Below are 26961 nucleotides of genomic sequence, written 5' to 3'. Positions count from 1 at the left end.
GCCACCAGCCCTCCCTTCTTCAACAACAAAGAGGCCAGTCATACCCACCCCTATGGCAACTCCTCATGTGCCAGATGCTGTGCCCCATGCACTACATGCATGCACTCCATTTAGTCCTAAGAACTCTATGGGGTAGCGGTTTCGCCATGGGCACTGTCAAAGCAAGGAACCTGGGGCACAGAAAGGGTTAGGAGCTTGCCCAAGCAGAGGAGCTGAGACCTTAAGAAAGGCAGGCCAACAGCAGTCATGCTCTTCACCACTGATCTTAACCACCTCAGTGCTGAGTTCAAATATTCTAGAACATACAACATGAAAAACTAAATATAGGTCAGACATGGTGGCTCACGCTTGTAATCCTAGCACTTTGAGAGGCCAAGGCAGGTGGAATGCCTGAGCCCAGAAGCTCAAGACTAGCCTGGGCAACATAGTGAGATCCCATCTCTACAAAAAGTAGAAAATAAAAAAAATTAGCCAAGTATGGTGGCACGCACCTGTGGTCCCAGCTACTCGGGAGGCTGAGGCGAGAGGATTGCTTGAGCCCAGGAGGTCAAGGCTGCAGTGAGCTATTACTGGGCCACTGCACTCCTGCCTGGGCAACAGAGCAAGACCCTATCTCAAAAAAACCAACCAAACAAAAAAAGTGAACATGCACTGGCCTGCCCTGTGCCGTGACGAACTACCGCTACAGTCCTATTTCCAGGAACAGTCTGTCAATCTTGGCCTTTCAGGTGGTGTTAGTAAGCCACAGTGGTTTCATCTGCATTTCCTCACTGATTGGTGCTCTGTGCCCTTTTCTTTTTCTTTTTAGAGATGGGATCTCACTATGTTGCCCAGGCTGGCCTGGAACTCCTGGGCTCAAGGGATCCTCCTGCCTCAGCCTCCCAAGTAGCTAGGACTACAGGGTGCGTGCCACTGCCTGGCTATGCCCTACCTTTTTATGCCTTAATGGTGCCATTTGTTGCATGAGAACACTCAGTCCCAGGGCAACAATATTTAAATATAATGTTTACTGTACCAGTATTACCCCCACTTGCCTGGCAGAATCATGGTGAGGGTCAACTGAGAAGGATGTGAAAATGTTTTGTGAAGTAAAAATGTCCTTTGCAGATATCAGTTGCTACGGTGGGCATGACCCTATCCTGAGTAGGAACCAGCTGCAGACCAGGCCCACTGCAGACAGGCCACAGCCTAGAATAGCCATGCTCAACCTCACAGGGAGTCCAAGGAGCTAGAAGAGCTGCCTCATGGCACCATGCAGTGTTCAAAACCTATTCAATGACTGCATTTCATCCTCCAAAGACAGTTCTCTTGCCTGGAGTCTGCCATGTTTGCATCAAATCAAGCAAGACTACTTTACCCGGATGCAGTTCTGCTGCTCCACCTGGGAGTCAAGTGGGATAAACTACCATCTAAGCAGCTACCAGCTACTCAGTACCTCTCAGCGCCAACAGGTGGGTGAGGTGAGCTTCAGATATATTATTTTTGTACCTCAAAAATCCTACAAAAGATGTATTATTGTCTCCATTTGATAAAAAGGCAACCAAGATACAGATAATTCAAATCACTGGTCACAGACCCACAGCTCGTAAGTGCTAGGCTGGGACTCAGCCCAGACCATCGGACTCCATGCTGCCCAACTCCAGCAAGACACCACATGCCCAGCTACCAGGCATTTCCAGAATCCAGCAATCTTTGGCAGTGAAAAGAAGAAAGGGCAGCAGGATTATCCAGAGTCCCACCACCTGCCAGGGAGGCTGGAGCCTTAGGGCTTCCGCACTGATCCTGATCTCTACCACATCCCCAAAGGCGCTGGGCCTGTCAGGAAGTACCACTCAGAATTTTTTTTGACACACATACGTCCTTAACCATAAAAATGAATCTGCTTGCAGCACCCTTTGAGCTGAAGAAATATGTAAGCTGAGGACACTGAGAGCGATTGTTTCTTCAAAAGGAGGTCAGGTAGGGCATGTTTCCTGGCTCTGCTTCATTCATTCTTTCAGGTTGAGCCCACTACAATGACCTTTACCATACCTGTGCACATGTGTGGGACAAGCTGCTCTCTAATGCCAAACAGTGCTGGAACCTTTGAAAATCAATTTATTAATGCAAAAAATAGATAAATGTGTATTTAGTAATTTATTGGGGACTCCTCATCTGGAAGGTAAAGTTCCTGGGAAGAGAGTGTGATATTGAGCTGAAAATGAGTCTCAGCTCCATCTCTGTAATTCAGCTATTTGTCCCCTCTGACAGCCACTGTCCTCGTCTATAAGGCAGTACAACAGGGGCTCTCATTACCTCCCAGGGCATTAAGAGGCTCAGGGGTGACAGCTGTGAAATAATTTTGAGAAAGTGCAAAGTGACAGACAAATGAGTCATCCCTGGTCTTTCCAAGGACAGGGACTCATCTGGCACTTCTTTTGTACATTTCAGACTGTCTGGCACCCAGTGGTTGACTAATTATTTCTTCCTAAAGAAACTGAACTCAGGCTGGGCGTGGTGGCTCATGCCTGTAATTCCAGAACTTTGGGAGGCCGAGGCAGGCGGATCACGAGATCAGGAGTTCAAGACCAGTCTGGCCAACATGGTGAAACTGTGTCTCTACTAAAAATACAAAAATTAGCTGGGTGTGGTAGCATGCACCTGTAATCTCAGCTACTCAGGAGGCCGAGGCAGGAGAATCACTTGAACCCGGGAAGTGGAGGTTGCAGTGAGCCAAGATCGCACCACTGCACTCCAGCCTGGGCGACAGAGTGATAATCCGTCTCAAAAAAAAAAAAACAAAAACAAACAAACAAACAAAACTGAGCTCAGCCAGGCATGGTGATTCACGCCTGGAAATCTCAACACTTTGAAAGACTAAAGCAGGTGGATCACTTGAGGCCAGCCTGGCCAACACAGTGAGACCCCCATCTCTATTTAAAAAAAAAGAAAAGAAAAATTAGCAGGTGTGGTAGTACACACCTGTAGTCCCAGCTTCTCAGGAAGCTGAGGTGGGAGGATCACTTGAGCCCAGGAGCTGGAGGCTGCAGTGAGCTACAATCATACTGCTGCACTCCAGGCTGGATGACAGAGTGAGACCTGGTCTCTAAAAGAACTTTAAAAATTAAAAATAAGAAAAAATCTAAAAAAGAAAAAAAGAAACTGAGCTCCAATACCGCAATTCAAAGCTGAATGAGTTCTGTGAACTCCGAACAAGGGCTACACATGAGGGAGACTGTTCCTGCACACACTCCAGACTTGAACTCGCTCTCACAGGCTACCCTGGGTGCCTTGCAAGATGAACCAGAAGCATGCCATCCGAATTCCAACAAGTGATTTTGAAATAAACCTTTAGGATGGGGTGGTGTGTGCTGAGTTATTCTGGATTCTTTGCCATCACAATGGCAAAAACAGATGAGAAAATATGTTTCCCATGTAGTTCCTCTGAATTTGTTTCTTCCCCAAAATAATGACATCACAGCATTGCCATTATAGTGTCATTTTTTTGGAAAGAAACAAATTCAACGGAGGCAGACACACCTCCTTCTCCTTCCTCCCAAAGACCTGCTGAATTATGAGGTGGAAGCTGTAACAACACAGAAAAAAGGCCGTGCCACCCATGGTGGAGGACATGCTGGAAGAGAGCGGCCAGGTGTGCACCGGGAGAAGGAGAAAACCACCTAAAAATGCCAGTGCTGGAGACAAGGCCTTAGGAACACTAAGCTCAGGGTTGAGAAATGCAAAGTTGTGAGTGGCAGGAGTGAGGGTTAATTATCATGAATTATCATGGTCTTTTTTTTTTTTTTTTTTTTTGAGACAGGGTCTCAATCTGTCACCCAGGCTGAAGTACAGTGGCATGATCACAGCTCACTGCAGCCTCAACCTCCTCAGTTCAAGTGATTCTCCCACCTCGGCCTCCCCAGTAGCTAGAACCACAGGCATACGCTACCATGCCCAGCTAATTTTTGTATTTCCAGTAGAGACGGGGTTTCGTCATATTCCCAAGCTGGTCTTGAACTCCTGGGCTCAAGTAATCCACTGCGTCTGGCCCAGGGTCATTTTAAAAACTGTATTTGGGCCGGGCACGGTGGCTCACGCCTGTAATCCCAGTACTTTGGGAGGCCAAGGCAGGCAGATCATGAGGTCAGGAGATAGAGACCATCCTGGCTAACACGGTGAAACTCCGTCTCTACTAAAACTACAAAATGTTAGCCGGGCGTGGTGGCACGTGCCTGTAGTTCCAGTTACTCGGGAGGCTTAGGCAGGAGAATCGTTTGAACCCAGGAGGTGGAGATCGTGCCACTGCACACTCCAGCCTGGGCGACAGGGTGAGACTCGTCTCAAAAAAAAAAAAAAAAAACAGCTGCATTTGGAGCCAAGCCATCAAGGGCAGATGACTTTCAGGGAAGCCCACCTGGGCCCTTGCCCAGCCTCATACAGAGATGTGGCCACTCTCCCATTTAGGGGAAGGGCCAAGAAGGAACCAGCTCAGCTTCCTATGCCATCAGCCCTGTCCTTTCATAAAGTTCAAACGGACATCTGGGGAAAACAAATACTTGAGGGAACAGGAGAGAAATTCTAATGAAATCTGGTGAGAATTCTTGGAGAGACTCAAGGGTTGTGTATCCATAAAACACAAACAGGATGCTATGAAAAGGGAGCAATGAGAAACCAGAAAATAGCTTTTCTAACTTTTGGGAACTTCGTTTAGAAGCTTTTTTTTTTTTTTGAGACAGAGTCTTACTCTGTCATTGCTCAGGCTGGAATGCAGTGGTGCGATCTCAGTTCACTGCAACCTCCGCCTCCCGGGTTCAAGCAATTCTCCTGCCTCAGCCTCCTGAGCAGCTGGGATTACAGGCACGCACCACCTTACCGGTCTAATTTTTGCATTTTTAGTAGAGACAGGGTTTCGCCATGTTGGCCAGGCTGGTCTCAAACTCTTGACCTCAGGTGATCCACCTGCCTCGACCTCCCAAAGTGCTGGGATTACAGGTGTGAGCCACCACGCCCTTCTGTTCTAAGGGGCACTTCTCAGGAATCTGGGAATCAGGGAATGACTGAGGTACTGAAACAGTTCCAGATCTCAGATTCCAGTGACTTCTGCTAACAATGTATGTAAGTACAGTGAGTCAGAGCCATTCCTTAGATAGTGTGCAGAGTCTCAGAGGTTAACAGAGGTTGCCAAGGTGCCCTTGGCACAGGCTGGAAGCTGGCATAACCTCCTTCCTCCCCTTTGGGCTTGATAACAGATATCAGGTAAACAAGTGACGTATTACACAAGGACATCAAGCTCCCCCTTAATACCCTTAATTTATTCCATAACCAGACAAAAGAACAGGTCATTTTTTAGGCCAAAAGGCTATTTTCATAAAGTTAGAACATTGTGAGTAAAAAGACCATGTTGCTCATCTCTCCTGAAAGCTGGCCTCGGGAGAAAGCCCCTCCGCCCCGCTCTAATCCTCTAACTGCAAAGGTAGGCAGAGGTGGACATCCTCGCTGCCACGGCCCCAGCACATCCGGCTGGCTGGGTTCTGGCTGCTCCACAGGCCTTGCACTGAGCACAGATTGATCTGCAGCTTGTTTCCTCTTCATTATCTGGGGGGAGATTTTTCAGTGGTTGGGAAATAATGATTTATTCTAAGCCACTGTTTGGGCCCAAGGTGAGAGGATCCTTTGATAAGGGACATATTTACCATTTGAACATCTACTATGTGCCAGGCACTCTCCTAAGCTTGGGGAGGGGCAGTGAACAAGGCAGACTGGGTCCCTGCCCTCCTGGGGCTGACATCCTACTAGGGCAGGTTGGCACACGGCAAAGTAAAAACAGCTATATGGTGTGAAAAGCACCAGGACACAGAGAAGTAGGGCACCCTAAAAGACCTGGGGGTGGGGGCGGGCTTACTGAGACAGAATGCGACCTCTCTGAGGAGTGCAGGAAGATGGGCAGTGAGCATGAGAAGGACAGGGGAGGGGTCTTTCCGGCAAAGGCAGAGGGAGTGAGTGCTGTGCCTGTCCCAGCACCCAGCAAAGTGGATGCCCACATGCTTCTGTGGGGCCGGGTGCACTTTAGAAAGGACTAATCTGACGTCACAGATAAGCTGCATGGTAACTCAGTTTTGTACCCATGCTACTGGTTTTAAAAATGAGAACATATTCATTTCATAACTGGCCACAGAACTGTAGCTGTATGTATTGTTGCATGCCTTCTCAATGCATGACATATTTAACAATCCAACTTCAGTCTATTCTCAACAAGGTGACCCTCTCAAAATGCAAGGCAGACCACATTGCTGCTCTTAAGCCCCTTGTGCAGCATAAAAGCCCAGGTCCTCCCGGGCCACATCTGTTCACCTCCACTGAGCTAGTTCGTCCTCAACTATTTCTTCTAAAAATTTACCCTGACTGGGCATGGTGGCTCACGCCTGTAATCCCAGCACTTTGAGAAGCCAAGGTGGAAGGTCTGTTTGAAGCCAGGAATTCAAGACCAGCCTAGGCAAGATGGTGAGATCCCACCTCTAAAACAAATAAAAAAATAAAATTAGCCAGGTGTGGTAGTGCACACCTGTGAGTCCCAGCTACTCAGGAGGCTGAGGCGGGAGGACTGCTTGAGCCCAGGAATTTGAGGCAGCAGTGAGTTACGACTGTGCCACTGCACTTCAATCTGGGTGACAAAGTGAGACCTGGTCTCTTAAAAAAAAAAAAAAAAACAACCATGGAGAATACCTGACTTTGTTTCATGAATGGCCCCACACTGGAAGGAAGGGAGGTTCCCACAAGACCCCTCGCCCCCAGCTTTAGGGAGTAGGGGAGGTCCGTGAGCATCTCCTGGACCGGCCTTGCCTCCAAAAAGCCAAAGAGAAGACCAGACCCCCTGCATCTCTCCACTGTCACTGCCACTATCACCTCTCCTTTGTGTGGCTGCAGTCATTTTTTCCCTAACAGGGCTCCCAGCTTCCCACAGTAACTCAGTGTTTCGTATCCGTGCTACTGTTTTTAAAAATTAGAACATATTAATTTCATACTTGTCCATAGAACTGTAGCTGTGTGTATTGTTGCATGCCTTCTCAAAGCATGAATTATTTAACAATCTGACTTCAGTCCACTCTCAACACAGTGACCCTCTCAAAATGCAAGGCAGACCACATGGCTGCTCTTAAGCCCCCCCACGCAGAGTAAAAGCCCAGGTCCTCCCGGCCCGCATCTGCTCACCTCCACTGAGCTACTTTGTCCTCAGATCCTGCTCTCCAACCCCCTACCACTGCTGTCCACCCTACACCAAGCTCCACTCGGCTCCTCTGTTGGTCCTAGCACTGCCAGGCACAGTCAATGTGCTGTCTTCTCCCTGAAATGGTCTCCCTCCTGCCCCACAGGCCTGTATCAGCCCCCACCCCAGTGAGGTCTTTTCTGACCCTGCCCTAGCCCACTCAGACCCCCTCCCTGCTTTATTCTTCTCTCCCAAGCACTTAACACCTCTTAAGGAGCTACATAATTTACTTAACTGTTTTATTTCTTGTCTGTCTGCCCCTCTAGAAAGTCAGCTCTAGGGCCGGGCATGGTGGCTCATGCCTGTAATCCCAGCGCTTTGGGAGGCCGAGGCGGGCAGATCACTGAGGTCAGGAGTTTGTGACTAGCCTGGCCAACACGGTGAAACCCCATTTCTACTAAAAATACAAGGATTAGCTGGGTGTGGTGGCCCATGCCTGTAATCCCAGCTACTTGGGAGGCTGAGGCAGGAGAATCACTTGAACCCAGGAGGCAGAGGTTGCAGTGAGCTGAGATCGTGCCATAGCATTCCAGCCTGGGGGACACAGCGAGACTGTCTCAAAAACAAAAAACAAACAAACAAACAAACAAAAACAGCTCTAGGAGGGCAGGGACATTTGTCAGTTGTGCTCACTGCTACAGCTCCAGTATCCAGTGTCAAATACAAAGCAGTCGCTCTGCAAATTGCTGGATGAATTCAGGACAAGAAAAGTTGAAGAGCCTGGGTAATTTTGATTTATGGATACTGAGGATTCAAAGATGGAAAATAATGACAGCATTTATGTGAAGGTGCTATAACTCTAACGGTTAGAATTCTTTCACAAACACTACTGCACACGCTAAACTAAACCACACACAGGTTTAGCAACCATGGTTGGGGGTGTGTGAGGTTCAACCCTGGCTACCACCAGCCTCATGGGAGGTCCTCCTGCTGCCTGACAACCCAGCTGGGGCCCATGGGTTTCTGGGTCCTCCATGTCACCAGCTTTGGCTCAGCTCGGGCTATTCATGTCTGTCGTCAGTCCCCTGGAAGAAAGAATGGGGTCTTCTGCTTGTCTCTACCACCCAGGTCACCTCCTATAAGCCGCTCAGGCAGTAAGGCCCACGTTAAGATAGTGCTTTGCACCATTAGCAAAGCTGGGATGGTTTTTTTGTTTTGTTTTGTTTTTTGGAGATGGAGTCTCGCTCTGTCACCCAGGCTGGAGTGCAGAGGCACAATCTCAGCTCACTGCAAGCTCCGCCTCCCAGGTTCACGCCATTCTCCCACCTCAGCCTCCCAAGTAGCTGGGACTACAGGCACCTGCCACCATACCCAGCTAATTTTTTTTTTTTTTTGTATTTTTAGTAGAGACGGGGTTTCACCGTGTTAGCCAGGATGGTCTCGATCTCCTGACCTTGTGATCCACTCGCCTTGGCCTCCCAAAGTGCTGGGATTACAGGCGCGAGCCGCCGCGCCTGGCCAAAGCTGGGATGCTTTTTAAGAGCCCAACTATCTGGCACAACTCATTTTGTTTCCAATGATTTCATCTGGAAAAGTGAACATTCCTCAAAGGAATAGATAAGAGACCAGTAAATAAAGTGACTTATATCTCTCTGGAACATGGTGTAATACATTTGATTCAACAATGGAAAACAGCTTGTGCACTGCAAGATGCTTGCGCTTAAAGGCTGGCCTCTCCCTCAAGGGAATCACACTGAGGCCTAGAGCTCAGCAGGTCCTAGGCCCTCCGGAAGCACCCATCAGCCTGGGCAGGGTGAGCCAGAACACACTCGAAGGTGCTTCCAGAGATTAAAAAAACAGCCAGCATCTCCAGGCAGACACAACTCATTGTTGCTATAGAAACCATCACCTCAAAACCAGAGGATTTCAAACCACCTTGTGGCACAGAACTATCCACTGCAAACTGAAGAAAAACAGTGGGAGGAAGAGGAATCTTAGGAACTCTGCTAGGACACAGAACCACTTCAAAGAAACACAGTGCAGACTCTCCAATATTCTGTTAAGAAGAAAAGAGAAAAAGAGAGGGGGGAGAACACATCTTGTTTCAGTCAACACAATAGAGCAGCCCTCTTCCTCCCACAGGAAAAAAAAATCATCCTGGAGCCAAGTGCACCTGTGGTCCCAGCTCCTCAGGAGGCTGAGGTGGGAGGACTGCCTGAGCCTAGGAGTTTGAGGCTGCAGTGAGTTATGATCACGCCTGTGAATAGCCACTGCACTCCAGCCTGGGCAGCATAGAGAGACCCTATCTCTTAAAAAAAAAAAAAAAAAAAAAAAACTGCTCGGAGGTGGTTAAGGAAAACCGAACAACAGAGCAACCCCAGTGCAGTTCTTCTGCTTACCACACCTGCTCATCGGCAGCTCTGGAGCTCACGACTCCTGTCCAGGAGAATCTCCGGCTCTGCTCTTTCCACCCTCCCCACGCTGCCAAGCCCATGATGATTTTAAGTCCAAATGTTGGCTAGCACAGAGCTGTCAAGGCCAACAGGAGCTCCTCATGGCCAGTTCTGTCCCACCAGCCTCCGCTCTCCTCATTTAGCCCTTGCTTCTGCCGTCATCTATGGCCTGACTTCACTGTCCTTGCAGCCAACAAGCCATCCTGTGGTCTGTTTTTCTCAGCTGCATAAGCAGCATTTCTCCCTGTTGTCTGGGCATCTTCCAGTCACTTTTTTTTTTTTGAGACAGAGTCTCGCTCTGTTGCCCAGACTGGAGCGCAGTGGCACGATCTTAGCTCACTGCAACCTCCGCCCCCGAGTTCAAGCAACTTTCATGCCTCAGCCTCCCGAGTAGCTGGGACTACAGGAGCCCGCCATTATGCCCAACTAATTTTTAAAACTATTTTTAGTACAGACAGGGTTTTGCCATGTTGGCCAAGCTGGTCTCGAACTTCTGGCCTCAAGTGATCCACCCATCTCGGCCTCCCAAAGTGCTGGGATGACAGACGTGAGCCACTGAGCCTGGTCCCGGTCATATTTTTATTTTATTATTTATTTATTTATTTTTGAGACCGAATTTCGCTCTTGTTGCCCAGTTTGGAGTGCAATGGCACGATCTCGGCTCACTGCAACCTCCACCTCCCGAGTTCAAGCGAATCTACTGCCTCAGCCTCCTGAGTAGCTGGGATTACAGGCATGTGCCCCCACGCCTGACTAATTTTGTATTTTTAGTAGAGAAGGGGTTTCGCCATGTTGGTCAGGCTGGTCTTGAACTCCCGACCTCAGGTGATCCGCTTGCCTTGGCCTCCCAAAGTGCTGGGATTACAGGCGTGAGCCACCGTGCCCAGCCCCAGTCATTTTTCATGGCTCTAAAATATCATGTCATGGTCCCACACTCCACTGAGCCAAGCCCTCATGTCCAGATGTCTGAGTTTTCAGGTAGTCCCTAGGCAGAGCCCAGGTTGGGATGTCATGGCACATGCAGCTTCCACTTCTGTTCCACTGTTTCCCTGGCGCGGTCTCTGGCTCACACATTCCAAAGAGAGTTGGTGAACCTCTGGATACAGTTTAAAAAGCAAGACTTCAATCTGATGTCCTCCACCTACACTTAGGGGATAAACCACAAACGCTTGAGAAAGGATGGGAAAACACCCGGAGAGGCAGAGGAGGAAAATGGCCCAAAGAAACACCTTGGCTAAAAAATGCTGCTGCCTCTGAAGTCCTTAAAGTGGTTCACTGTCCCTTCACGTGCTGAATCTGAGAGTGCTGTAGGCAATGAAATATCACCTGCCATCTTACACATGCATCAGAAATGGACAGGAGGAGGAAAGAAAAGAAGGCGTTCACATAAAACAAGACTTCAGCTGTCGTGGAGGCAGGTGAGCCTCACATAGCCTCTAATTTCATGAACGGGAGTACAGAAATCAGGTTGGTTTTGTTTTTATTTTTAAGAAACTTCAAATACATAAGCCTCATTTGTGAAATTTTAAATTTAAACTCCTTTAATATATAAGTTGTCAGAGTATTTCATCGGTCCTGATGGACTGATGCCCATTCAACTCAGTAGATGGTGTTAATGTCTGAAGACAATGAAGTACACCCCAAAATGGTGGTGGAGGCACTTGCAGGTAATCAGGCTGGTGAAGGGAATCACTGGGTATACCCTACCTGGAACACCAAATTTAAGGAAAAATACACACAAATACACATACCTCTAAACAAACAAAATCAATAAAGCTACACTAAACATAATTTCATTTTTGATAATTCAGAAGTCATTTTTTACACTTACAAAGGGCTCTCAGTGCTAAAATTTAGAAACCTCATCCCAAATTTGCCATAAACAGCAATGAGACATTGGGAAAGTCCCTTATCTTCTCAGCATCCAACTACTTTCACATGAAAAGAAGAGAGTGGGATTGAAAAAGCTCTTAAGAGTTCTCTGGGCCGGGCGCGGTGGCTCAAGCCTGTAATCCCAGCACTTTGGGAGGCCGAGACGGGCGGATCACGAGGTCAGGAGATCGAGACCATCCTGGCTAACACGGTGAAACCCCGTCTCTACTAAAAAATACAAAAAACTAGCCGGGCGAGGTGGCGGGTGCCTGTAGTCCCAGCTACTCTGGAGGCTGAGGCAGGAGAATGGCGTGAACCCGGGAGGCGGAGCTTGCAGTGAGCTGAGATCCGGCCACTGCACTCCAGCCTGGGCGACAGAGTGAGACTCCATCTCAAAAAAAAAAAGAGTTCTCTGAGTTTAAAACATTTTAAGAGGGCCTCCTATAAGCAGGAGATTACAGGAGAATATACGTGAATTAAAGCCAAGTAATTAAAAGAGTGTGTGTGTGCAGTGAGCATGGCTGCAAAGATCTTCCCTGCTTCATCAGCTCTGGGCCTGACGGCAGCCCTGTGCAAACATACCCACCAGGACCCCAGTGTCAAGGCTTGAGCCCATTATCAGGGTCTCACTGTGAAACAAGCCACAGTCAGCATAAAGAAAGTCCATGCTTCCCAAGCATGTCCACATCACAGAAATTACTTACAATGTTGGTAACACAAGGTCTCATCTATGCTACAAGTCCTGCACACACATAGAGGCTAAAATTTAAAGAGAAAGTAAACAGCAATTAATATTTGTGTCTTGCAAAACTAGTAAAAAGTGCTCTGACTCCAGGTCTCAGGGCTTCTCACTGAACATGCTGTCAGTGGCTTCTGAGAACTGAAACACAGTGACAGCACTGGGCTCAGTGGATTGTGAAATATTTAGTGGGAGTGGCGTGCCTGTGAATAGCTTGATCCTGCTTCCAAAGTACAGGCAAAAGAACGAGTATCTCAGAACCCCAAAACAATCTTGTCTGGTTTATTTCCAGGTTCTTTTGTTCACTTTTAAAATGGATGTCATACTAATCACACAGCTGGGGACATCTTTCCAACTGTGTGACGTCTGCTCTAGAATGATGGTCTACTTCAACTTGGACAAGGCAGGAGAGCGACCCACCACCTGGGGCTCCAAGCAGGGGCTCCCTTCCCTTTCAGGTCTTCATGCCTCCCTTCACTGTATCCTTCTCCCTCAAACCGCCTCCCAGATGACTGTCAAGATACTAATTATTCTTTAAGATCAAGATCAGATGCCACCTCCTTCATAAAGCCTTCCTTTAGTCCCAAATGTCAGCTCTGCTGCCTGGCCTGCCTGCCTGTGTTCCTCTCACACAGGGCTCCTTCCATTCAACCTCAGATGGAGGGCGGTCATCCAGGCATCTGTCTCTCCCAAGAGAACTAAGATCCTTGAGGGCAGGAACCACATGGAGTTTATTTTTGTGTCCCAATGCCAGCACAAAGTTCTCTGTGTTAAATACGAATGCCATGCTTTTCTCATCACGAACCATGAGGTGACTTGGGAACAGAGCCATGCACAAGACAGAGGAAGTAGTCTGGGTCTCTGACAGTGTGGTATGCCCACCAGCCATGCCACCTCTAGACTCTGCAGATGAGAGGAATAAACTTCTCTTTAAGCCACTGTTATTTTGAGGGTCTCTGAGACTTGCAGTCTAACTCATACACTTTCCTGCTACCTGTGCTCTCTGCCCCAATTCCATAGCCAGAACACACAGCAGCACCAGGACCTCTGGGTTTGGGCCCTGGACACACTCAGAACCTTTGTCTCAGCTTCCAGACCTTCTCTGGACCCTCCTGTCCTCGTGTCTCACTCAGAGCATAGCACGGGTGAGGCACCCAGTCAATCCTGACCTAAGAAGTACATGGATACCCACGTTCACACCACGTAAACGAGGGAAAACACTGAATAAATGAATTTGAAAATGATTGTCTTTTAAATTAATTGAAATGTTTCTAAAATGCATTTGGAAGTATGAAAGTAGGTCATTTTGAAATAACAAAAGGCACTCTCATAAAAAGCAAAAATACCTCCATGGTTTTGGTGATCCAATCTCTCAATCTGGTTTGGGTCAGTGGGAAACTTTAAGAATTAAAAAACAGGCCGGGCGCAGTGGCTCAAGCCTGTAATCCCAGCACTTTGGGAGGCCGAGACAGGCGGATCACGAGGTCAGGAGATCGAGACCATCCTGGCTAACACGGTGAAACCCCGTCTCTACTAAGAAATACAAAAAACTAGCCGGGCGAGGTGGCGGGCGCCTGTAGTCCCAGCTACACGGGAGGCTGAGGCAGGAGAATGGCGTAAACCCGGGAGGCGGAGCTTGCAGTGAGCTGAGATCCGGCCACTGCACTCCAGCCTGGGCGACAGAGCCAGACTCTGTCTCAAAAAAAAAAAAAAGAAAGAATTAAAAAACAAAAGTTTTTGACAGTTCAAGTTCAAAAGGAAATTTACAGATGAAGAAACAGAGGCATAAGAGTATTTAAATAACTTCCCCAAGTCACACAACTAATAAGTGGCGGAGCTCGGATTCAAACCTAGACCAGGTGCTCCAGAGCCTCCCTGAGCCACCAGGCTGTGCTGTCTCCTGCGTGAGACACAGGCAACGAAAGACACCAAGGAAAGGGAGAGGCGAGTTACGTGTGCATGACTCTGAAGAGTGACAGGCTGGATGTTAAGGGAGGCAGCACGCCAACCCGGGCCCAACAAGAGTAGAATGCTGACGAGAATTCTTTCGCTCACTCACTCATTCGCTCAGTGTTCACTGAATGCCCATTCCAGAAGCCTGCCTGCTCAAACAGCTCAGGGTGTTGAGGGAGGCAGACATATAACTCACGCCTGCCTTGTTCACAGTTGTATCCCATGGCTGGGCACAGCGCCTGGCTTACACGAGGCAATGATATGTGAGAAGCAGCAATGAATGAATCCCAGTCTTGCTGTAAACCAGCTGGGTAATCAGGGGCACATTACTTAACCTTCCTGAACCTTAGTTTCCTCATCTGGAAAACAAAACGAACACTGCCTACCACTCCTTGGGATTGTCAGAGGATTGAAGTAGCCACTCTCCACCTAGGGAAGTGAGGAAGTGGCTTCCCAGCCAGTGACACCAAGTGGAACCTTGGATGGGAATGGGGCAGGTGCAGAGTGGGAGAGGCGGGAGGTGTTCCGGACAGAAGAGACCTTAGGTGATGGGAGGGCGGTGGAGGAACAAAGTCAGTGTCAATGGGACCAGCCAGGGTTCAGAGGGCTCCACACAGCCGATGCCTGTCCTGAAACAAGAACAGTGAGGAAGGAAGGAGGAACTGGTAGATTTCTACACAGAAATCCCCATGTGGTTTAAACGCAATGAGTTTCTCCTAATGCGTAATCTTCCAGCTGCTGGCTAGGCTGAGAACTATTTTACACACTATTAATAGTTACATTTTTAAATTTAACAGAGCCATGCAGAGATCACGTTGTTGTTATTATGCTTAACAACCAGGGTATATTCACTTACACAATCCCTCTCTTCCAAAACAGCCCAGAAAATGTCACAAAACCCCCAACTGTAAGGAACACAGGTGGTATTAATAACTCTAAATTTTCAAAGCTAAAATGAAAACGTTTAATGTTTTCCCATGAAAACTCAATGTTAAAGAAAACAGAAAATCTATCCTCACTTCCAGTTTCTAGCCTCTTCAGGGCAATCTTTGTAAATACTCAAATCATGTCACTTCCCTTCTCCAAACCATCACATCACTTCAACCCTAACTCCTCCGCTGTACTGTAAATCCCATCATGACCTGGCCCCTGTCTGCCCTTCCACCCATTCCCCCACCACTCTCCCTTACCTGCTGACCCTTCTCTGTCCCAGCACAAGATCTTCTGTTTCTTCAACATAATAAGCTCATCCCTGCCTCAGAGCCTTTGCACATGCTGTTCCCTCTGCCTGGAATGCTATTCCCTGAGACAAGGGTATGGCCGGCTCCCTCATACTATTTGGGGCATCGCTTAGAGAACCTAGCCACACCTCCCATCACCACCAACTCTAGCCTGTTACCTTCTATTCTAACTCTTTTTATATTTCTTCAAAGCACATACCACTACCTCAGTTTTTACCTGTGTGCAGTCTGGTTTCCCCTCTAGACAGTAAATTCCACAAGCATATCTCACATATGACAACAGGTCCTTCCTAACATTTGTTGAAATTGACAGCGACACATTTGGGGATCTTTACAAGTCAAATGGTGGGAGAGTAAAGTGTTGACTTGATAAAAGGATATCAAATAAGATCTTTAGGATAATGTACTATTGTTATCAATTTTACTCATGAAGGCCATATACTGACATATCTTGGATTACACAGGCGAGAAAAAATATTAAGTTACTCGGATTATTAATTACAAACGTTTCTTGAGCTGAGAGCAAAACAATATTTTGATGATTCTTAAAAAGTAAATTGTTACAAAAAAAAAAAAAAAGGAAAAAGCCAGTTCTTCCACAATGGCCAGCTTGTGTAGCCACTAAGTCAGAAGCACTTCCCACCTGGAGCCTCCTGGGCAACCCCTGGGATACCCCCCCGTCCACATGCCACTAGAAATCCACACTTTTATTTTGCTTTTGATCTTCAAAAAGGGGTCCTCTCTGAATCAGAGGAGCCAATTGTGTCAGGAGACAAAAGATCCAATCAGTTACACAGCACTTTACATTCTCAAGTATCAAGAGTTTCTATATCACTGAATCAGCATTTATATTTACAGTAGAATTTGAAAACACCTGACAAAGCCAAGTTCCCATAATTAAGTCCAAAGCACACATTCAGAACCTAGTCTATTATTATCTTTATGTGTCAGAGGAAAACCTTGTTATCCCTGAAAAGTTGAGGTCTAAGGCTTTAAGAGATTGGAAATAAACTCTTTCTATGGTTCCATATACCTCCCCAACTTTCCTTAAATCCTGAACAACTCTTTAAGAAATATATGCTTCTCAAAGCAATGAGATGTAGAAAGGTACCTCTCTGAATAATCCTGCATGCCTGGAGGGCGGGCAAAGCCGACTTTGCCAGTGACTGCCAAGCCCAGCATTGTTTTTCTCTGGACCGTAGATTGTCAAAACAAGAGACCTGCCCAAAGTGGAAGCCTCAATTCAAGCCCAAAAATAAATGACAAAATAAATAAGAGCAACAGAACAAACCCATGTTCATGTTTGAGGGAACCAAAGAACCAAGGGTGGTGTGTTAGACGTCTAGACCAAAACATACACCACCAACTCTTCCCAAGCAAAAGCAGCAGCCTGTCCGTCCTATACTCTCCACCATGGCGCCTAAAGGGGAAGTGGCTCCGCACAGATGACATGGGTCCACCCACTCGAACCCCGAGAGGGCCCTTGCAGCCCCCGCACCCACTGCACTGTCCTTCACAGAACCAGACCCTCTCTCTTCCCAGCATCTGCAAGTGGCAGAAACTACGAACTTTTCCCATCTGGAGAAAAATGCTATTGCAGCTGGAGAAACATTCTTGGAGATTATGAATAAGATATTCTGATTGTAAAGAATTGTAAATGTGATGCTGAAGTGTGTGAAAGTCTGAACAAGCAGACGAGGAAATATTATGGCGCCATGGTAACAGAAACCATGGAAGAAACTCCAGTTTCACAGAACTGTTTAAAAATAAACCGGATACTCAAATACCAGTGAAAAGCTACAATGACTCACACTGTTCTCCTCAAATACTTACAAGAACAGCCAGTTCTTTAACACACTTGTCTTCCAGGCTTTTTCCCCACTGGAGAAATGTGAGACAAAGAGAGTAAAAAGAAGCTTTGAAATTTTCTCTAATTTTACCAGCAAGTTGATCTGAATAAGAACTTACATGTTTTAGAGTTGAGATGGGAGTATGGAAATGTGCAGAGAGCACTAGGGCCTTGAATAAAAACCACACTAAATTCAAAACATACAACCGAGGCCCAGAGTGTGCTCAACTGTGTGTCCAAACACCAGTCAATTTGGTAAAGAGCTACAGCACAATTTCTATGAGAAATGCAAGACCTTCAAGGCACTGTGTACGTGTGCAGACTGCCTTTTCCCCTCTTGGCTCGTGTGTACACCCCTCCCTTGGGCCCTGCCTCAGCCGCACATCCTCCAACTACACTTACACACCTTTCAATGTGGCAGCTGCACATGGTACACCTCCTGGGGCCTCCCCAGTCTGGCTTCCCAGCCTGCCCAGCAGCCTTGCCCCTCATGGGCCAGCCCTGATAGCCACACGTGCAGCACACTGCCACCTGAGACTGCCGCCTTCCTGGTCAACCCCCACCTACCCTGCAAGGCCCAGTATGAGTGTCACCTCTTCCAAGGAGCCCCCCACCGTTCTAGTGGCCCTTTGCCCACCACTGCCCCTTTATAGTTCCCCTATGGTGCCATTATTTGGCCCCCATTCCTCTTTCCCCAACCAAGTTGTTAACCCTGGTAGATCAGATCATACTCGAGTCACCCACCTTCTCTAGTGCCTATCACGGTACCCACAGCTCCTCAGTGAGGGTCACTGAAAGAAAAAATGGAGACAGGGCATGGATTTCTTAGGAAACCTCAGAGTCCAGCAGTGTCTGTGCCATATTCCTGATTATCCTTGACCTGCCTCTTCCCTGTTCCCCTTTTCCCTGCCCTAACTCACCATTTCTCTCCTTTTCCCATGGCGGGGGGCGGGGGGGGGGGGGGGAAAGAAGACTCTCCTGCACAGACTGCCCCTCTTCTACATGTGCAGAGACCTACTGTGGACATGTTCCAGACTCACGGTCTTGTCTGGAGTCAGAGCACTAGAAACACTCGTTCACAAATAAGCTTTGCCACCAGCTGGTGAGCAGTTTCAATGAAGTAACTGTACTTAGGCAACACTTAAAATGGACTTTGTGAGGGATGATTTTTCAATCTTTTGCAACACAAATTATTCATCAAGTCCTATAATCACGGAGATTTCAATTTAGCTTGTTACCAAAATCCCAAACACTGGCTTCGAGGAAAAAGTGTTTCCGCAGAGACAAGGTCAACCTGAGAACAGGTTCACGGGCCAGATACTGAAACACACTGGTCCCAAGGGAACACAGGCAGCACCCTCAGACAGTATGAGACCTGGAGAGCCCAGAGAGTCCTACGCATCCCAAGGGCTCCATGGCACCCCTGAGAGAGGACCTAGCCATCAAGTCTTAATGGCCACGTTACCCAAGTACATTCTATCACTTCATTCTTCCTGTTGAAAACTACAGAATTCCGGCTGGGCGAGGTGGCTCACACTTGTAATCCCAGCACTTTGGGAGGCTGAGGCGGGCGGATCACGAGGTCAGGAGATCGAGACCATCCTGGCTAACACGGCGAAACCCCATCTCTACTAAAAAAATACAAAAAATTAGCCGGGCAAGGTGGTACCTGTAGTCCCAGCTACTTGAGAGGCAAGGCAGGAGAATGGCGTGAACCCGGGAGGTGGAGCTTGCAGTAAGCCAAGATCGCGCCACTGCACTCCAGCCTGGGCGACAGAGCAAGACTCTGTCTCAAAAAAGAAAAAAAGAAAAAAGAAAAAAAAAAGAAAACTTCAGAATTCCACTCATTAAACAGGGATAACAATGCACACCCTGTGACTTCTGAGGATTCACTTAGATCATGCGGGAAAATATCTGTCTCTCATCTGGCAAACAATCCATGTTGGTTCCCTTCCGTGGCTCCTGTATCAGTGGAAAGAGATGGAGCTGAAAGACCCCGGACTTAGCACAAGACTCCTCCCCTCCGGCCTTCAGTTCCCTTGTTCATGGAGCAGGTGACCTTTAAGTCCTATGAAGACTCAAACATTCTAAGGGGACATGAAGCATAGGCAAAGGCAAAGGATGGGCTGGTTTAAGTGAAAATATCTAGTATGCATTTTGTATCAAAACAAAAAAAGAAAAAAGATTTTTACATATATCAAAGCAGAAATAAAAACGGGGTTACAGCTGGGCATGGTGGCTCATGCCTATAATCCCAGCACTTTGGAAGGCCGAAGTGGGTGGATCACCTAAGATCAGGGGGTCGAGACCAACCTGGCCAACATGGTGAAACCCCATCTCCACTAAAAATACAAAAAATTAGCCAGGCGTGGCAGCACACATCTGCAATTCCAGCTACTCAGGAGGCTGAGGCAAGAGAATCACCTGAATCCAGGAGATGGAGGTTGCAGTGAGCTGAGATCATGCCATAGCACTCCAGCCTGGGCAACAGACCAAGACTCTGCCTCAAAAAAAAAAGGGAGGGGGGCGCGGAGGAAGTAAATTAAATTAGCATATACCTATTTACACCCATTGCTAATGCATTGGTAATCTACCCACCAATGCCTACTTTCCATTCTTTCAATACCTGTATATTGGGTGTCTCTGCAGCCACATGGTGTTCTGAGTACTGGGAATCCAACAGGTGACAGAACAGACCAAAACTCCTGCCCTTGTGGAATCTGTGTTCCAGCACAGGTGACTGATCCAGCAGGTGCTATGCAGGGAAATAAGTGAGGATGAGATAGGGAGGAGACAGAAAGGAGACTGCTTCTAATCAGAGTGACCAGAGAAGATCCGCCAGAGACGGTGACACCTGAGACAACATGGGAAGAAGTAAGCCATGAGGGCCCCCAGAGCACAGGCAGCCCCAGCAAAAGGCAAGGGAGGCCCGCCTGGCACGTCTGAGGCACAGAAAGACAGCTGTGGCAGCAGTTCCTGGTGAGATGGCTGTGGGTGAGCCCAGGCAGGCAGCAGAAGAAATGATGATGCGTGAACTTAAATGGACACTGAAGACAAAACAAAACGACCTCTTCGTTCAGCTCCTAACCCCACCACCACAGCCCACCTCTCAGTCCCTTCCTAGATGTCCCGGCTCCATCACTGGCAAGGTTGTGTGCCGTGACTACCATACACTGAATCTCCACACGGCCTTGTTCTCAAGGAGCCCTATGTAAGCAGTCAGGCACGTGAGTCAGCACACGAGGTGCTTTCACTTACCACACTCCCTGCCTGGCCACAAATCCTGCACTTCCCCTAACTCGGCTCTCCCTCAGACTCGGCCAAGGCCCCCACTCTAGGTGAGGAGCAGGGACACCGGCTCTCAGCCCTTTCCACTGCACCCATGCAGCTCCGAGAACAGCAAAGTCCAGCATCCCTCGGGGCTCACACAATCTGAAGACCAGCCACACAGACATGGAGCCCTGCAGGGGGATCCTTCTCCCGGCCCCAGCAGTCTGGACCCCCATCTCCAGAAGGCTTCAATCTCCCACTGGAGAACTCTGGAATGACAGCGGTAGAAGTCTCACCTGTGCCTGCCTGGTTGATTTTTCCTGGCTAACTTGCTCCCTGCCCTCTACCCACAGTTGTACAGTGTATAACAAAATCATCATGTTAAATACTAGATTCTAGCTGATAGCCCTAAAAACGACTGCCATTTAAGTTGAGCAAAATTTAAAATGTTTTTTAAATAAACCAAGCAATCACTTGAGGTAAGTTTGGGGAAGGTCTTTTGAAATCAATCACTCTCTCCAGATCCAGTTTCCAAGTTGTTTCCTGGGCTCGCGAAGAAGCAGATGAATAGAGAATGCTAGGCAGTGAATTCCTGAAACCCGAGGATGAAAACACAGATGGTTCTGAAGATCCCATAGAAAGATATGCCAGTTAATCTTATTCTTAAAATTGGCCTGAAGAAGAAAGGGAAGGCCCTGATGCAGAAACTGCATAAGGAAGCCTCCCCTCTGGAACACACAGGAGGCGTCAGAAAGAAGCCTGACCTTTTCCCTTTCCCATAACCTTAGAGGAAAGGAAGGTCAGTCACAGCAGCAGCTGCTCAGAAGCAGGTAGGGAATCTTTTTCTATGGGAAGAACTCACCAGGTGTGTGCTGTGTGCCAAGGACCACGCCAAGCAGAGGGTGTCCAAATATGAATGGCTCCGCACAGGCCAACTGCATGTTCCACAGCACCATTTAGGTGGAACCATCTCCCTCTCGACAGCCTGGCACAGTGGCATTCTGGTGTGTGCTACCTGTGCCCGGCTGGTGAAGAGCCTTTCTCCTACTCCACCTGGAGCTCCACAAGGGAAGGGCTAGACCCTTTTTATCTAACCCAAAACAAGTGCTCAAGAAACAAGACAGGAAGACAAGGGAGAGGAGAGAGGAGGTGCTTTTTGTGCTGGATCCCAAGGTGGAGAAGGTAAAAATGATGTCTGTGACAAATTAGTATTTTTTAAAAATCCTATATGCAGATTCATATAGCAACCCTTAAAATAACCATGTTGTCCCCAACATCTTTATAGCTCAAAGGAAACAAGCTGATGACCAGCCATCCTGGTGGCATTCAGACCACTTGCTCCAGCTGACAACCACCTAGGCTATCAGAATCAGCAGCAAAGGTAAGACAGGCCCCAAGGTCACCCAGTCCCAGTCCAGCCCATCAGCTCTTAGCTCACCTATGCAACTTAATGAAGAGCTGGAGCTAACTGTGTGTAATCAGATGTGTCCCCAAAACTCGTTGATCTTATGCAATGGGAACACATCAGCTGACAGATCCAGACTTGCCTTGACTGATTTTTACAGCAAGATTTTTTTAGCCTCCGGTTGGCAAGCACTCTGGCAATGTGGAAATGGAGGCTGAACACTTCCCCAACCTAAATACTCAGTTGATGTTCCACAGGTTTAAAATAGAAAAAGTTACTTTAAAAAGGACAAAAATGATGCTTTTTCAAAATTGATATTAACAAGAGAATTCAAACAATAGTGTAAGAAAATGTACAAGAAGAGTCTAAAGATTTGAAATAAAAATGATTAGAAGTGATTCAGTTAGAGCAGGCCTAACTGAACCAGAACAATGCAACTCCACAGCTCCTCCCCTCCCCGTTCCAGTGGGGCCAACCCCACAGTGGGAATGGGAAACATTTCCACAGGGCAATGTTTTTATGAGAAATATACAACAACTTTTGCTTTCAAAGTTGGGTGGGACTAGAACACACAGTGGAAGGATGGAGTCAGGAGACCTGGATTCTTGTGCCCGCTCTGGCTTTTACAGTCCGCCTAACTGTAAGCAGTCACTTCCTGCCAGCCTGTTTCCTTACCTACAAGAGGGAGAGACACTCCCCGGCCAGCCTAGCCCTCAGGGTGAAGAAAGGTCATTATCACTGCATCCTCTAGTCATTTGCTTCTTCGCTAATTAAGACATCTTGAGCACCTGCGACGTTCCTCGAACAGGAGATGGCAGTGTGCAAGATAAATAAGTCCCTGACTTCTAAGAGACTTCATGTTAGTGGCAACTGGCATCTACCTGGCTTTCAATAAACTACTGAATGAAGGAAAACTCTACCTAGCACCAGACACCATTACTGGGTTTCTAAAATGGAATGATTCCCCCGGCCCCCTGCTGCAGGGAAGCTCCTCCGATGGCTGTGGGCAGGAGCAGGACAAGGCTTGCTGTCAGCTCCACAGGTGTTACCTAGTACCATTCCTACACCTTAGAGAACAAACAGTAAAACCAAGTGGAAAGCATACACAGACTTAAAAACTCAAACTACTTAACTACTCAGTAATTAGGACATCATTTTACACCAAAAGTAGATTTTTCTATTTTATACGATAGAAGGAAAGAAATGCAGTTCAGAGTAAGTCATTAGAGCGTGACCTTATGCTGTCTTCATCTCTGAATCTCAGACGCTGTGCAAAGCAGTGGATCAGCATGTGTTTGCTGAATGAGTAACACTGTTCCTGTCAACAGGAATACAGGTTATACCAGGTAGCTCTCAAACTTTCTCCACAATCCACTCCTCCTTTTACGTTTGTGGAAAGGGAGGGGGAAAGAAGCCCAGTCCCCAAGGTCAGCCAATTACAATGGAAGCAGTGCCACCAGAATGTGAGCCCCACCCTGGGACGGGGCACAGAGCCCTCACTAGCATGCTGGAGAGGGGCCACCCCAGCTCCCGGTCTCCCTATACCCAGCTGCTTCTCTTCAAGCTGGTGAAGCCCCTGCTGCCGCCACCACCTCCTCTCTACCTTGGGGCTTTGTGTTTAATCCTGGAAGTCACAATTTAGGAGGCGCAAAAAGAATAAAATTCTGGGTATACAAATGAAAAAGATCCAAACGTGTCTGTCAAGAATAGCCAAAGGGATGGGATTATTTAGCCAGGAGAGGCTGTGGGAGGGATGATGGGTGAAGTATTTGAGATTCTTGCTATTTTTCTAACAGCTTTATTAAGATAATAATTCACACACAGTTCACCCATCTAAAATGTACACAATGATTTTCGGTGTGTTCACAGAGTTGTGCCACATCATGACAATCATTTTAGAACATTTTCATCACCCCAGAAAGAAACCCCACACTCTTCCCCAGTCATCCCCCACCTCCTCTACTCCCAATCCTGGCAATCACTCATCTACTTTCTGTCTCTATGGATTTGCCTATGCTGGATATTTCAGATAAATGGGATCACAACATATGTGGCTCTGGGGATTGGCTTCTTTAGCTTTTTCCATAATGTCTTCAAGGTTCGTCCACGCTGCAGCATGTGTCAGTACTTCACTCCTTTTGTTGCTAAATAATATTCCATTGTATGAATGTACCATGATTTGTTTGCCCATTACCAAGTGACTGGACGTTTGAGTTGTTTTCCACTTTTCAGCTGTTAATAGAGCTACTATCACCATTTGTGTACAAGACTTTGCATGGACAGATGTTTTCATTACTTTTGAGTAGATACCTAGGAGTAGAACTGCTGGGTCAAAATGAGAAACTTCCAAAATTAGGAGTTTCCAACATTCAGCCAGACTGCCTTCCAACAGGGTGCATCATTTGACATTCCCACCAGCAGTGTGTGACAGTTCCAATTTCTCCATATCCTCACCAACACATGTTGTCTTTTTTATTGTAACCATCTTAGTGAGTGGGAAGTTATATCTCATTGTGATTTTGATTCGTGTTTCCCTAATGAAAAATGATGTTGGGTATCTTTTCATGTGCTTATTGGCCAGCTGTATACTATCTTTGAAGAAATGTCTGTTTAGATCCTTAGCTCGTTTTTAAATTGGTGTGTCTTTTTATTATTGAGTTTGGGGTTTTTGTTTTATTTAATACAGAGGCTCAATCTATCACTCTGTCACCCAGGCTGGAGTGCAGTGGCACAATCTCGGCTCACTGCAACCTCTGCCTCCCGGGTTCAAGCATTTCTCCTGCCTCAGCCTCCCCAGTAGCTGGGATTACAGGCATGTGCCACCACGCCCGGCTAATTTTTATATTTTTGGTAGAGATGGGGTTTCACCATGTTGGCCAGGCTGGTCTCGAACTCTTGACCTCAGGTGATCTGCCCACTTCTGCCTCCCAAAGTGCTGGGATTACAGGTGTGAGCCACTGCACCCGGCCTTTATTATTGAATTTTAAGAGTTCTTTTTTTTTTTCCCCCCTCCTTTCAATTTTTTGGTAGAGACAGGATCTCATGTTGCTTGGGCTGGTCTCAAACTCTTGGCCTCAAGTGATCCTCTGAAGCAATGGGATTACCGATATGAGCCAATGTCCCCAGCCAAGAGTTCTTTATGTATTCAAGGTATCTTTATCAGATATATGATTTGAAACTATTTTCTTCCATTCTGAGTTGTCTTTTTACTTTCTTGATAACATCCTCTGAAGCACAAAAGTTCTTACTTTTTATGAAGCCCAATTTACCCATTTTTTTCTTTTGTTGTGTTTTGGTGTCACATCTAGGAAAACATTGCCTAATCCAAGGTGACAAAAACTTATGCTATGTTTTAAGAGTTTTACATCTCTTATTATGACTAATTTAAAAAAATTTTTTTTAATTAAAAAAGTTTTACAGATTTAGCTCTTACATTTAGGTCTCTGATCCATCTGGAGTTCAGTTTTATATGTGGCATGAGGCAGAGATCCAAATTCATGCTTCTGCATGTAGATATCCAGTTGTCCCGGCGTCACTTGTTGAAAAGATTTTTCTTTCCCCCATTGAACTGGCTTAGCATCCTTGTCCAAAGTCAATTGACCATAAATGAAGGGGTTTAGTTTTGTTTTCTTCACTCTATCTCATTTTTCCACGTCTATCCTTATGCCCGCACCACAGTGTTTCTTCAATACTGTAGATTTATACATTTTTGTAAATTGGGAAGTATAAGCTCTCCAACTTTGTTCTCTGCCTTTTCAAAACTGTTCTGACTATTCTTGGTCCCTTCCATTTCCATAGGGATTTTAGAATTGGCTTGCTGATTTCGGATTTTGAGAGGGGCTGCTATGACTCTGCAGATCACTTTGAGGAGTGCCGCCATCTGAACTATGTGAAGTCTTCCAGTCCATGGATGTAGATCTCTTTCCATTTATTCAGGTCCTTTTAAATTTATTTCAACAACGTTTTGTAGTTTTCAGTATATAAGTCTTACACTTCTCTTGTTAAATTTACTTATTCTTTATATACTATAATAAATGAAACTGTTTTCTTAATTCCATTTTTTGAATTATTCCTTGCTAGATTATAGAAATATCGTTATTTTTGTATATTGATCTTGTATCCTACAACCTTGCTGAACCTGTGTATTAATTCTAAGAGTTTTTTTGGTGGATTCCTTATGATTTTCTTTCTTTCTTTTTTTTTTTTTTGAGACGGAGTCTCCCTCTGTCGCCCAGGCTGGAGGGCAGTGGCCGGATCTCAGCTCACTACAAGCTCCTCCTTCCGGGTTTACGCCATTCTCCTGCCTCAGCCTCCCGAGTAGCTGGGACTACAGGCGCCCGCCACCTCGCCCGGCTAGTTTTTTGTATTTTTCAGTAGAGATGGGGTTTCACCGTGTTAGCCAGGACGGTCTTGATCTCCTGACCTCGTGATCCGCCTGTCTCGGCCTCCCAAAGTGCTGGGATTACAGGCTTGAGCCACCGCGCCCGGCCATGATTTTCTTTATATAAGACCATGTCATTTTCGAACGGAGTGTGTTTTACCTTTTTCTTTCCAATCTGTATGCCTTGTTTTCTTGTCTAACTTCAAAGTTCCTGGTTAGACCCTCCCGTACAATGTTGAGCAGAAGGAGTGAGAAAAGACATCAAGGTCCTATTCTTCTTGATCGTAGGAAGAAAGCTTTCAGTCTTTCACTGCCAGCCCTGGAAGTTTTGATTAATACCCTTTATCCAGTCAAGTTCCCTTCTGTTTCTGGTTTGCTGAGTTTTCTATCATGAATAGGTGTTGACTGGGGTTGGGTGTTTTTTGTTTGTTTTGTTTTTTGTTTTAATGTTGCAGAACAGGCATCACCAAGGACCAAAGTTAACTTAGATTAAAATCACCTGACATCATATATTTTGATGAATTTCAAGTGTCATAAGGAGCCAAATAAAATCCATTTTAAGCAACTCAAAGAAAAACAGCGTATTCTCTGGCTTTGAGAAATGATAAATTTGTG

At 46.8% G+C, this 26961-nt stretch overlaps 1 protein-coding gene across 9 annotated transcripts in view; it reads right to left on the bottom strand.

Annotated features, from left to right (window-relative positions):
* PACSIN2 (protein kinase C and casein kinase substrate in neurons 2) overlaps positions 1-26961 on the bottom strand; it is a 146797-nt gene that overhangs the window by 47191 nt on the left and 72645 nt on the right. Inside the window, exons 2-3 of one of the 9 annotated variants that reach the window (XM_009217430.4) lie at positions 19917-20045; positions 18035-18081 (exon numbers count right to left, since the gene is read on the bottom strand). The exons of 7 other annotated variants lie outside the window; for them this stretch is intronic. The gene's annotated coding sequence lies outside the window, so the exon portion shown is untranslated. Of the gene's footprint in view, positions 1-18034; positions 18191-19916; positions 20046-26961 lie in introns of those variants that run through there. One more of the 9 variants, XM_031656226.1, reaches the window with a different exon arrangement.

Source organism: Papio anubis, chromosome 16 (assembly GCF_008728515.1).
Source record: "Papio anubis isolate 15944 chromosome 16, Panubis1.0, whole genome shotgun sequence".
Classification (NCBI taxonomy): domain Eukaryota; kingdom Metazoa; phylum Chordata; class Mammalia; order Primates; family Cercopithecidae; genus Papio; species Papio anubis.
Note: the sequence above shows the minus strand (reverse complement) of the source record. Positions and strands in the feature narration are given on the sequence as shown.